This window comes from Leucopleurus acutus, assembly GCF_964270905.1.
Source record: "Leucopleurus acutus genome assembly, chromosome: 5".
In the NCBI taxonomy this organism is placed as follows: Eukaryota; Metazoa; Chordata; class Mammalia; order Artiodactyla; family Delphinidae; genus Leucopleurus; species Leucopleurus acutus.
The window spans coordinates 8044727-8057317 of record NC_139147.1 but is presented as its reverse complement, the minus strand read 5'-3'; positions in this window follow the sequence as shown (position 1 = coordinate 8057317).

Genomic DNA, 12591 nt, shown 5'->3' with positions numbered 1-12591 from the left:
TGTTGGACCCTCTCCGTGTGATGGCTTCCAAACATAAGAACAGTCCATTTTTTCTCCGATCGCTGTTCTTTTGAATCTTTTCTATTCCTTAACCACACCTTAGGTGATACTGTTCTGGTCAATTCAGTTACTAAAAATCAGACCCTGTTAGTGTGTTGATCTCGTGGCTTGCGTGGGATCCTAGATTCTTAGGGTGCTAAGGTACAAGTCATGGTTCTGGTTCTCAGACACTTCCTCAACCTCCTCTTGAAGGCCTGGCTTCTTCGGTGTTGAGGCAAGTTTCTCTTAACTGGCCACTGCTAGAGTTCTATCTTAGTTGATCCCTGCTTCTCTGGATAACAGGCTCTTGTTTGAAACTCCTTTCATGGGGTACATATGGGAAGACCTGATGGGCCTTGTCCTCTCCATATGTTTTCATGGAAGATCTACCTTCAGCTCGATCTTTTCCATCACCCCACTGACAGCACCGAGCAGTATACCAAGTCTTGTGGGCGAGGGTCCAGCAAGAAAGCTGGAGACGATTTATCTTCCACAGAGTCCACCCGACTCTTGAGAAACACGCGCCCTTGCCACACAAAAGGGCCAGACTGGAGGCTGCCCGTGGCCTCTGCTCTCCACTCTGCCATCTCTCTTCCATCCTCTTCCTCCCTCCTGAAACACAGAGAGAAGTAAATCAGCAAGAATGCTGACTAGACAGGTTTGCAGGTAGGAAATGGAACACCAGCCTCTCCTTCCAGTAGGCCCTACTGATAGCGGAGAGATTATCGTACAGTCTCCCCACCACATCAGTTCCCACCAGAAACGCTCCCCAAGGCCAACTACCTCCTTTCATTCCTTCGCCTGCCTTCCAATATAGACTGAGAAGGAGAGGCTTAAGAAAGTATTCTGTGGAAGCAGGGCTAGATCTGCAGCTTTTATTAATCCGTGGGGAAAGTGTCTGTCTCCGATTGTGGCATCTTTTGTTAGAAGATGGGGTACTATGTTGTTTTCAGCCGTGAGCTTAGTGCTCGTTCTGGGACAAGAGGAGAGGCCCCACTAAACATCTTTTAGTGGATGCTGTGATTCTCTGTTCAGACCTTTCAGGACTGAAGGACATGTTCCCTGATCTACTCAGAGTATAGCTCTCAACAGTTCTCAGTTACATCACTCTTCAAAACTTGCCCTCAGCTGAAGAAAACTGCTTTGCCCAAAGTCATGGTCCCTTGGGGAGGTGGGGGAGGGGAGAGGGGGCGGGGACAGCCCATATCTAACGACTAGTCAGTTTAGGATATGAAGACCTCTTTCCCTCACCACAGTTTGGGACAGTTCCAACTCCAAAGCTCCCTATATTAGTATCTACTGTGCATAACAAGTTACCCCAACAGTTAATAAAGTGGGTAAGAACTTAGGAGCAGCTTCACTGAGTCGTTCTGGCTCAAGGTCTCAGGTAGTTGCAGTCAAGATATTAGGGCCACAGTCATCCAAAGCCTTGACTAAGGCTGGGAGATCCAAGATGGCTCCCTCCCGTGACTGTTGGCTGGAGGCCTCAGTTCCTCATCATGTGGGACTCTCCAAAGGCTGCTTTTTTTTAAATTAATTTTTATTGGAGTATAGTTGCTTTATAATGTTGTGTTAGTTTCTACTGTACAGCAAAGTAAATCAGTATATCCCCTCTTTTTTGGATTTCCTTCCCATTTAGGTCACCACAGAGCACTGAGTAGAGTTCCCTGTGCTATACAGCAGGCTCTCATTAGTTATCTATTTTATACATAGTATCAATGGTGTATATATGTCAGTCCCCAATCTCCCAATTCACCCCACCTCCCCGCTCTTCCCCCCTTGGTGTCCATAGATTTGTTCTCTATGTCTGTATACCATTTTCTAGATTCCACATATATGCGTTAATATACAATATTTGTTTTTCTCTTTCTGAGTTACTTCGTTCTGTATGACAGTCCACAGGCTGCTTGAGAGTCCTCACAGCATGGCAGCTAGCTTCTCCCAGAACAGGCAATCCCACAGGGAGAGCAAACAGGGAGCTACAGTGCCTTGTATGGCCTGACTTCTCACATTCACTTTTCTTCTGTTCATTAGGAGAGAGTCACTAAATCCAACCCATACTTGAAGGAAGGGGAATTTGGCTCTACCTTTAGAAGGGGGCATCAAAAAATTTGTGACATATTTTAAGCCACTTAGCTCCCATTGGATGGGGAGCCTTTGTTGTAACTGCGTGACAGTTCAACTTTTCCCTCTGCCCAACCCAGTCCTGTTTCTTCACCCTATCCCTCCATTCCTGTTGCTCACCCCCAATATGCTTCTTGAACATTAATCTCCATCCCGAGCCTGCTTCCTGCAACAATCCTGTCACGCTAGCTTCCTGACTTAACTTCTCTGAGCCTCAGTTTTCTTCATCTGTAAAGTGATCTCACAATACCTTCGTTACAGGGAAGTTAATAGAATTCATAACAGTTCATATATCTATCAAGTACTTACTGTAGGCCAGGCACTGTTCTAAGCACTTTAAATGTTTTGATTTATTCCATCTTCATAACAGTCTTACGATACAAGTACAATTACTGTTTACTCACTTTATAAAAGGGAAAAACTGAGGCACTGAAAGACCATGTAGCAACCAAATGGCAGCCACCCATTTTGATTCCAGAGCTCACATATGCAATCACCAATCACCGTGTCACAAATGTGTGTACAACAAAGGCCTGGGGTTATAGCAGAGAGGCACAGGACCTTAATTAAAAGACTGAGCAAAGGACTGCCAATCAAATGTGAAGATCAAGCAGGGGTACAATGTTACAGTAAAAGGTGATTTTAAAGAAAGGACTAGGGGTCATTTATCAATTGATAGTGAAGACTATTAAAATTATGGCAGAATTTTATAGTGTATTAGTTTACTGGTGCAGCTGTAACAAAATACAGTACTACAAATTGGGTGGCTTAAAACAACGGAAATTGTGCTTTCACGTTAGCTTCTGGAGGCTGGAAGTCTTAAAACAAGGTGTTGGCAGGATTGGCTCCTTCCTAGGGCCATGAGGGAAGGATCAGTTCCAGGCCTCTCTCCTTGGCTCGCAGACTGCTGTCTTCTCCCTGCGTCCCTTCACATTGTCTTCTTTTTCTGTGTTTTCACTTTCACAGGGCGTTCTCCCTTGTATGTGTATATGTCTCCAAATTCTTCCTTTTTGTAGAGACACCAGTCATATTGTATTAGAGCCTACACTAATGACCTCATTGTAACTCCATTAACTCTGTAAAGACCCTGTATCCAAATTCTGTCACATTCTGAGGTGCTGGGGGTTAGATCTTCAACATATGAATTTGGTGGGGACACAATTCAACCTGTACCATATAGTAACAAAATATATACAACAAAAATATTCAGGCATATAAAGATAAATAGGTACAGTACGTAAAAGATTTTAACACAACACAGTGTATCAGAGATCAAGCGATAAAAAACAAAGACATAGAGGATTTTAACAAAATAAATAAGAAGAGCAATTAGCAAATAAGATGGAATCACAGGGAATTCACTTTTTCGAGTGTCCATGATGCATTTATAAGCATTGGTTGTACACTAGGCCACAAAGACACTCAAATTCAATTAACTAGGTATAGTACAGAAACTTTAACCACCAAAACTTTGACCACTTGGAGATTAAGACATACTTTCCCAAATACATTAGGTCAAGGAGTAAATAAAAATACAATAACCAGCTAAAAAATAACAAGGTAAGAATGCTTCACATCAAAACCTATGGGATACAGCCAAAGGAAGAAAAATTATTAGAAAAAGTGTTTGAAAATTTATTAAAGAAACCGTTTGGGGCTTCCCTGGTGATGCAGTGGTTGAGAGTCTGCCTGCCAATGCAGGGGACGCGGGTTCATGCCCCGGTCCGGGAAGATCCCACAGGCCGCGGAGCGGCTGGGCCCGTGAGCCATGGCCGCTGAGCCTGCGTGTCCGGAGCCTGTGCTCCGCAACGCGAGAGGCCACAGCACTGAGAGGCCCGCGTACCGCCAAAACACGAAACAAAACAAAACAAAAACAAACCAAAAAAACTGTTTGATGCAGCAACGAAGACCCAATGCCGCTCCCCCAAAAAAATTGTTTGAAAATTTGGCCAGAGTAAAATGATATGAAATCAGGGATTTGCTATAAAATAACTCCAGGACGAGGGGGAGCAGCAGGAAGAAGGGAGGAGTTGTGACCGGCATGATTGTTGAAACAGATGTTGATAATTACTGAAGCTGGGTGACGGGAACATGGGGCTTTATTGTACCATCTCTCTGTTTTGTATGTATCTTTGAATTCCATAGTAGAAGACAAGATAAATATATGCAGTAGGATAATATTTTTTAACTATTAGCTGAAGTATTTTTTATGCCCTGTAATTCCTAGTAGGTGACCCCCAAAATTCCTTACATCAAATTTACACCTTGAATCAAAAAATGTGTGATAAACAGCACTTTTCCAAAGATATGAAATGTGTCTGGTCTAGGGGAAGGGGTGTGAACAGAGAATGGAGCAAAAATATCCCGGGGTGAGGTCTGGCTATCTGTCCTCTGAAGTCAACAGCCCACTTGGAGTTGGGGATGGACAGGGCTGCAGAAAATGATGGAAAACTCAGAGAGGCTGAGTGAGCGTGAAGGAGCAGAGGATGAGCAGATCCAGCAAGAGTGCGTTGTGAGCTGGGTGGGGAGAGCTCAAGCTTACTCTAGAAGCCCTCTAGCGTGGTGTTGCCTTTGCTGAAATGGACTGCAAATTACTGCAGCTGGGTCACTGGCCAAGATACATGGCATTTTCTTTTTTTGTTTTTTAAATTTTTATTGGAAAATAATTGATTTACAATGTTGTGTTAGTTTCAGGTGTACAGCAAAGTGAATCAGGTATACATATACATATATCCACTCTTCTTTAGATTCTTTTCCCATATAGGTCATTAACGAGTAATGAGTAGAGTTCCCTGTGCTATATAGTAGGTTCTTATTAGTTATCTATTTTATATACAGTAGTGTGTAAATGTCAAGTCCAGTCTCCCAATTTATCCCTCCTCCCCTTCCCCCCTTAACCATAAGTTTGTTTTGTACATCTGTGACTCTATTCCTGTTTTGTAAATAAGTTCATTTGTACCATTTTTTTAGATTCCACATGTAAGCGATATCATATGATATTTGTCTTTCTCTGACTTACTTCACTCAGTATGACTATCTCTAGGTCCATCCATGTTGCTGCAAATGGCATTATTTTATTCTTTTTGTGGCTGAGTAATATTCCATTGTATACATGTACCACATCTTCTGTATCCATTTCTCTGTTGATGGATATTTAGGTTGCTTCCATGTCCTGGCTATTGTAAATAGTGCTGCAATGAACATTGGGGTGCATCTATCTTTTTAAATTATGGTCTTCTCTGGATATATAACCAGGATGGGATTGCTGGATCATATGGTAGTTCTATTTTTAGTTTTTTAAGGAACCTCTATACTGTTCTCCATAGTGACTGTATCAATTTACATTCCCACCAACAGTGCAAGAGGGTTCCCTTTTCTCCACACCCTCTCCAGCATTTATTGTTTGTAGATTTTTTGATGATGGCCATTCTGACCAGTGTGTGGTGATACCTCATTGTAGTTTTGATTTGCATTTCTCTAATAATTAGTGATGTTGAGCATCTTTTCATGTGCTTTTTGACCATCTGTATATCTTCTTTGGAGAAATGTCTGTTTAGATATTCCACCTATTTCTTGATTGGATTGTTTGTGGGTTTTGATATGGAGCTACATGAGCTCTTTGTATATTTTGGAGATTAATCCCGTGTCAGTTGCTTCATTTGTAAATATTTTCTCCTATTCTGAGGGTTGTCTTTTCATTTTGTTTATGGTTTCCTTTGCTGTGCAAAAACTTTTAAGTTTAATCAGGTCCCATTTGTTTATTTTTATTTTCATTACTCTAGGAGGTGGATCAAAAAAGATCTTGCTGTGATTTATGTCAGACAGTGTTCTCCCTGTTTTCCTCCAAGAGTTTTATAGTATCCAGACTTATATTTAGGTCCATTTTGAGTTTATTTTTGTATATGGCATTAGGGAGTGTTCTAATTTCATTCTTTTACATGTAGCTGTCCAGTTTTCCCAGCACCACTTATTGAAGAGACTGTCTTTTCTCCATTGTATATTCTTGCCTCCTTTGTCATAGATTAGGTGACCATAGGTGCAGGGGTTTATCTCTGGACTTTCTATCCTGTTCCATTGATCTATATTTCTGTTTTTGTGGTACAGGGCATTTTTGAACCACACGACTCTCCCATCCCAGCCAAGAAGGAGAATGGGGATGTGAAAGGAGAAGGTAAGACACTATCACTTGAGTTCCAACTGAACAGTAAGATTGAATTTTTTCCCCCACCCTCAGCAGAAATGATTGCTGGAGAGCTAAACTGGGTTAAGTTATAGAGAAATGAAGATTGTTACTTTTTTGGCCATTTATATGTTGTGCATGTAAATCTTAAAACAGCTACATATACAAAAATCAATAGACATTTCTATTTAACAGCAATAACCAGTTAGAAACTAAAATGAAAATGGGGATTGTATCCTAAATAGCAATAAAAATCTAAAATACTTGGGAGTAATTTGAATGTAACATATGCTTGAGTTACATGAATAAAGCTATGAGGCTGAATTAAGATATATGAGTTATGAAAAATGGAGAGATGGATAGTATTTCTGAATAGAATATCTAAATACTTTTAAATGCCCATCCTTATAAAATTAATTTTTAGTCTTCATTAATTCCCCTCAATATAATTTTTAATGAGGAAATTTAATGAAATTACGTTAAAATTCTTCTGAAAACATAATGAATGCTAAAAAATGATGTATCTTTTTAAAAAGTTAATTGCAGGGAAAAGAGTCCTACCTAGCACAAAGTAGAGCTATAAGAGTTAAAACCACATCATTCTGGCATAAGATCAGTTGGACAGGATAGCTCAGAACAGACACCAATATATTAGTATTTAAGATTTTAATATATGATAAATGAGTTATCACAAATCTGTAGAAAACAGAGGATTATTTGGCAAATGATATTAGACTAAATGACGTGATAGTTAGAAGAAAAATTCATTTAGATTTTGCTATTTCACCATAAGCTCTCCTATCCCCTCCTCCTGCCAAAAATTAGTTGGATTAAGAGTTCAGGAAATGACAAAACAGGGAATTCCCTGGCAGTCCAGTGGTTAGGACTCGGCCCTTTCACTGCTGGGCCCGGGTTCAATCCCTGGTCAGGGAACTAAGATCCTGCAAGCTGTGCAGCACAGCCAAAAAAAAAAAAATAATAATAATAATAATAAAAGGAAATGATAAAACAAGTTAGGCATAGACTTTTTTTTTAATATAGTTTTTTTAATGTTTATTTTATTTTTGGCTGCACAATCTCCCTATTTTAAGGTTAACCATGCCACATAACAACATAATCCTGGGAGAGATATTTCATCATATTCACAGCTTCTACCCACACTCAAAAGGGATGAAATTATACAAGGGTGAAGGTCATTGGGGGATCATTCTTAAGATTTTGACTGTCAAATCTATAAGAAGAACTTTAAAACGCAGAATATGAATAACACTTGCAAAAGAGGAAATTAAGTAGTAAGCAGACATATGCAAAAATGTTTAACTTAAAAGAAAAAAAAAACCCCAAAGAAATGCTAGTAAGAATCTTCCATTTCAGAGATTCATTTAGCAAAAAATACTCAATATTGGTAGATAAGAGGTGGAACAGACATCTTCATTCATTTATAATAGTAATGTGAATGGTATGACAAAGGTAGAAAAAGATTTGGCAATATATGCCAAAGTTTCTTAAATGTTAATATTCTTTGACTCGGTAATTTGACTGTTGTAAATCTATCTAAACAATATAATCCTAAATTTGAAAAAAAAAAAACTTAAACATCACAGTATTCACAGCAAATTATTAGTAATGAAAAATTGGAAAAAACCTACTTGACGAAACAGTCTTGGTTTGGTAAACTATACCTTCAAATCAGTGAGAAATTATCAGCCACTAAAAACATGGTTATGCTTAAAGAAATAAAAGAAGACCTAAACTGATGGAGAAATATTCCATGTTTATTGAGTACAAGACTCCATATTATTAAGATGACCATTCTTCCACTCAGTGCAATCCCATTTAGCAACCTCAGTAACCTTTTTGGTAAAAATGGACAAACTAATTTAAAAATTTACACGATAACGCAAAGAACTCAAAATAGCCAACATAGTTTTGAAAAAGAAGAACAAAGTTGGAGGATTTATATTGTCTAACGAACAACCTTATAAATAAATGGTCAAGAGACTTCAGTAGGCACTTCACAAGAGAAAAAAAATATGAATAGCCAATAAACACACTTAAAGATGATCAGCATCATTAACTATTATGGAAATGCAAATTAAAAGTATGCCAAGATATACTACACACCACTAGCATGGCTAAAATGAAAGAGTTTGACTATACCAAGTATCGGTGAGGCTGTGGAGGAACTGGGACCCTCACTTGCTGATGGGAATGAAAAGTGAAACAACCATTTTGTAAAACAGCTTGGCAGCTTCCTATAAAGTTAAACATACCCTTATGATATGGCTGAGCACAATCACTCCTAGGTGTTTACCCAGAAAATGAAAACATATGTCTACACACAGACTTGTACTTGCATGTTCATAGTAGTATTATTGATAATAGACAAAAACTGGAAACAACCCGAATATTCATCAAGTGGTGAACGGACAAACAAAGAGCAGTATATCCACACGATGGATCCCTACTTATCAATACAAAAAACAAGCTATTGGGACTTCCCTGGTGGTGCAGTCGTTAGGAGTCCACTTGCCAATGCAAGGGACATTGGTTCGATCCCTGGCCTGGGAGGGTCCCACAGGCTGCAGAGAAACTAAGCCTGTGCAACACAACTACTGAGCCTGCACTCTAGAGCCCGAGAGCCACAACTACTGAGCCCACGTGCCACAACTACTGAAGCCCGTGCGCTCTAGGGCCCATGATCCACAACAAGAGAAGCCACCACAATAAGCAGCCTGCCCACTGCAACGAAGAGTAGCCCCCGCTAGCTGCAACTAGAGAAAGCCCGTGCAGCAACGAACACCCAACGCAGCCAAAAATTAAAAAAAAAAAACAGAACAAGACTACACAGTATTACAAGAAAAAGACAAAACAACCACAACAACTAAAAAACAAGCTACTGATACATACAACAGCATGGATGAATCTCAAGACATGCTGAGCAGAAGAAGCCAGCCGTAAGACTACATAATTAATATAAGTTCCAAGCAGGCAAAACTAACCAATAGTGACATAAAATGGATCAGTGGATACCCGTGAGGAGGCTGGGGGACAGACTACAGACAGTCAGGAGGGTACTTCTTAAGATGAAGGAAATAACCTATATCTTGAGTGCGAGTTAGTTACACAGGTTATCCATTTGTTAAAATTCATCAAACTGTGTATATATACGGTGGGTGTGGCTTATTTTATATAAATTATATTTGCATAAGTTGACTTCAAAAGTCATACAGTTATGCAGATCATATTCTAACATAGAAAATGGTTGTGCTAAAATAAAAATTTAAAAAGAATTCAGAGTTTTAGCTATAATATGATTACAGCTGTGAAAAACAGGCAAATAAAAAAGTACATGCAACATAAGTCTCTAAGTTAAACAAACAAACAAAAAAAGCACAGAGGGCTTCCCTGGTGGCGCAGTGGTTGAGAGTCCGCCTGCCGATGCAGGGGACACGGGTTCGTGCCCCAGTCCGGGAAGATCCCACATGCCGCGGAGCGGCTGTGCCCGTGAGCCATGGCCGCTGAGCCTGCGCGTCCGGAGCCTGTTGCTCCGCAACGGGAGAGGCCACAACAGTGAGAGGCCCGTGTACCGCAAAAAAAAAAAAAAAAAAAAAAAGCACAGAAATCCTAGCAGAAAAAGAAATGACCCCCAAATATTAACAGTGTCTGTACTGGGATGATTAGGACTATGAGTACCTTTTGTTCTTGTTTAGTTCTTTTCACAAACATGCATTATTTAAAAAAAATTTACCATCAAATTTAAAGTATTTTCTATTAAATTAAAAAAAATAGTTACCATTAAATTTGAAAAGCAGAAAAAAGAATTCATAAGGGCAGAGTCAGCATTCTTTCAACTGCAAGAGCCAGAAACCTACTTAAGTGATCCTAAGCCACACACAGGTATGTTGGCTTTTGTAACTGAAATGCAAGATGGAGTTAAGTTATACACAAGATTAATTTACTCATTTCTGGATATTCTTCCTTAGAGAGGAGCCTTACCATTTATGGGGGAGACATCTAAAATATCTCTCAAATAGGCAAATTGATGAATACTACACCATAAACACTTTTGGTATTAAAAAAGCTGTAAGGAAAGGAAAACTTGTTAAGACCATATATTTTATCTCCTACGTTAATTTCATTCCCACAGCCTTCCAATTATTCAAATTGTGTAAAGTTCACATTTGGTGTCAAGCTTCTCCTTTCCTGGTTTGTTATTTCCTTTCCATTTACCTACCTGAAGTAGAATGTCTGTTTACCATGTCGATTACCAAGGAGATATTGCTGATGCGCCAACTGTAAACTTCATACAGTGTATCAACAAGGGACCATCATGCCCTGAGAGTTCGTGTACTGGAGTTATCCAAAATTCTACAGTGTGAACCCACTAAGAAGAAAATAGAACAAGATGATGTCTTGTAAAAGATTTTCGTGAGGAAAATCACTGAAGTTAACTTGCTTTCCTGCCATTGCTCGTGAATGCCTAAGGGCGTGTCAGGGATGGAGCTTATCAAGGTTTAAATATGGCAGTGGCCAGGTCCCCACTCCAGCTCCTGTATCCACTACAGGAGTGTGGTGCGCTGGTCTCCTCCACAGACTACTGGGTTTTCCTGGACTTCCAGGCGGGCCAGGTGGCAAGGAGATATCAGGTGCTACCACAGCCCTGTAGGTAAGTTCCACCTTTTGGTTCACCCTCCCTGACCCTAACTGAGCAGGCCAATGGCTGCCCACCAAGGGGCTCATCCTCCAGATGAGGTATCCTCTGCTCTGTCTCGGTTATGGTGCCAACTGTTTATGATTTTTTACAGTTTTTTTTACCTGTAATTGATTTCTAATCTCATAGCATTGTGATCGGCAAGATGCTTGATATGATTTCAATTTTCTTAAGTTTACCTAGGCTTGATTTGTGACCCAAGATGTGATCTATCCTGGAGAATGTTCCGGGTGGACTTGAGAAGAAAGTGTATTCTGCTGCTTTCGGATAGAACGTCCTATAAATATCAATTAAGTCTATCTGGTCTAATGTGTCATTTAAGGCTTGTGTTTCCTTATTAATTTTCTGTCTGGATGATCTGTCCACTGGTGTAAGTGGGGTGTTAAAGTCCCCCACTATTATTGTCTTACTGTCGATTTCCTCCTTTATGGCTGTTAGCATTTGCCTTGTATACTGAGGTGCTCCTATGTTGCGTGTATATATATTTACAGTTGTTATATCTTGCCCCATTGGTTTATTTTCTCCATCATCATGGAGCTCTTCTTGGTTTTCCTGGGTAGTTTCCACACTAATCCTAAACTGAGAACAAAATGTTTTGTTAGATACTCTCTGCTAAATACACACCAAAACTGAAAATATGTAAGGATCTGGAATAAAAGAAATGCTAGGTAACTCTGCAGAGCTCCACTTTTAAAATTCCAATTTTAAAATTATAAATCCACATGATCCTAGCACTAGTGCAAAGGGCCAAGGATATGGCTTTCAGGAAGACTGGTAGTCTGCTGTCCTAGAGCTATCTACTAAACTGAACAAGCATGTTTGCCAGGCACCCTGAAGGCCCTTATGATTCAAAATTCATAATCATATGAGAGAGATTGATGGGTAGATAGATATGTGATAAAGCAGATCTAGCCAAGTGCTAATTCTAGAATCTAGGTGGTAAATGCCTGGTCACTGTACAATTTTTTCAGTTCCTCTCTATGTTTGAAAGTTTTAAAATAAAAGTTGGGGTGAAAATGGAAGTAGAGATACTTATACAATTTACGGGGAACATATATTACTCTTCCTTTTGGTGAGTTGTCTCACATCTACTTACTGGATGCCTGTTATGAATTATGCTAAATCCTGAAGACAGATATAGTCTTCCCTTCATGTAGTTTACAGCCTAGAAAGGAAGAGAGATGGTTGAACAAATAATTCCAGTAGAATGTGAAGAATTACTGTAGGGCTCACTCCAGTGACCTCGTTTTACCTAATTATCTCTGTAAAGACCCTATTTCCAAATAAAGGCACTTTCTGAGTACTAAGGGTTAGGACCCTAAAATGTCTTTTTTGGAGGGACACAGTACAACCTATAACATGAGTTGATCAGCTTTGCATGTTAGAAAGATCCTTCTGACTGCAATCTCTGCAGAGTACATTAGGGGAGGAACATCACACAAAGCATCTCAGGAGACATATGTAGTAATCTTAGCAAGAGACGTTAGTAACTGGACAACGGTCATAGTAATAATGTAGGATGGAAAGAAGTGGG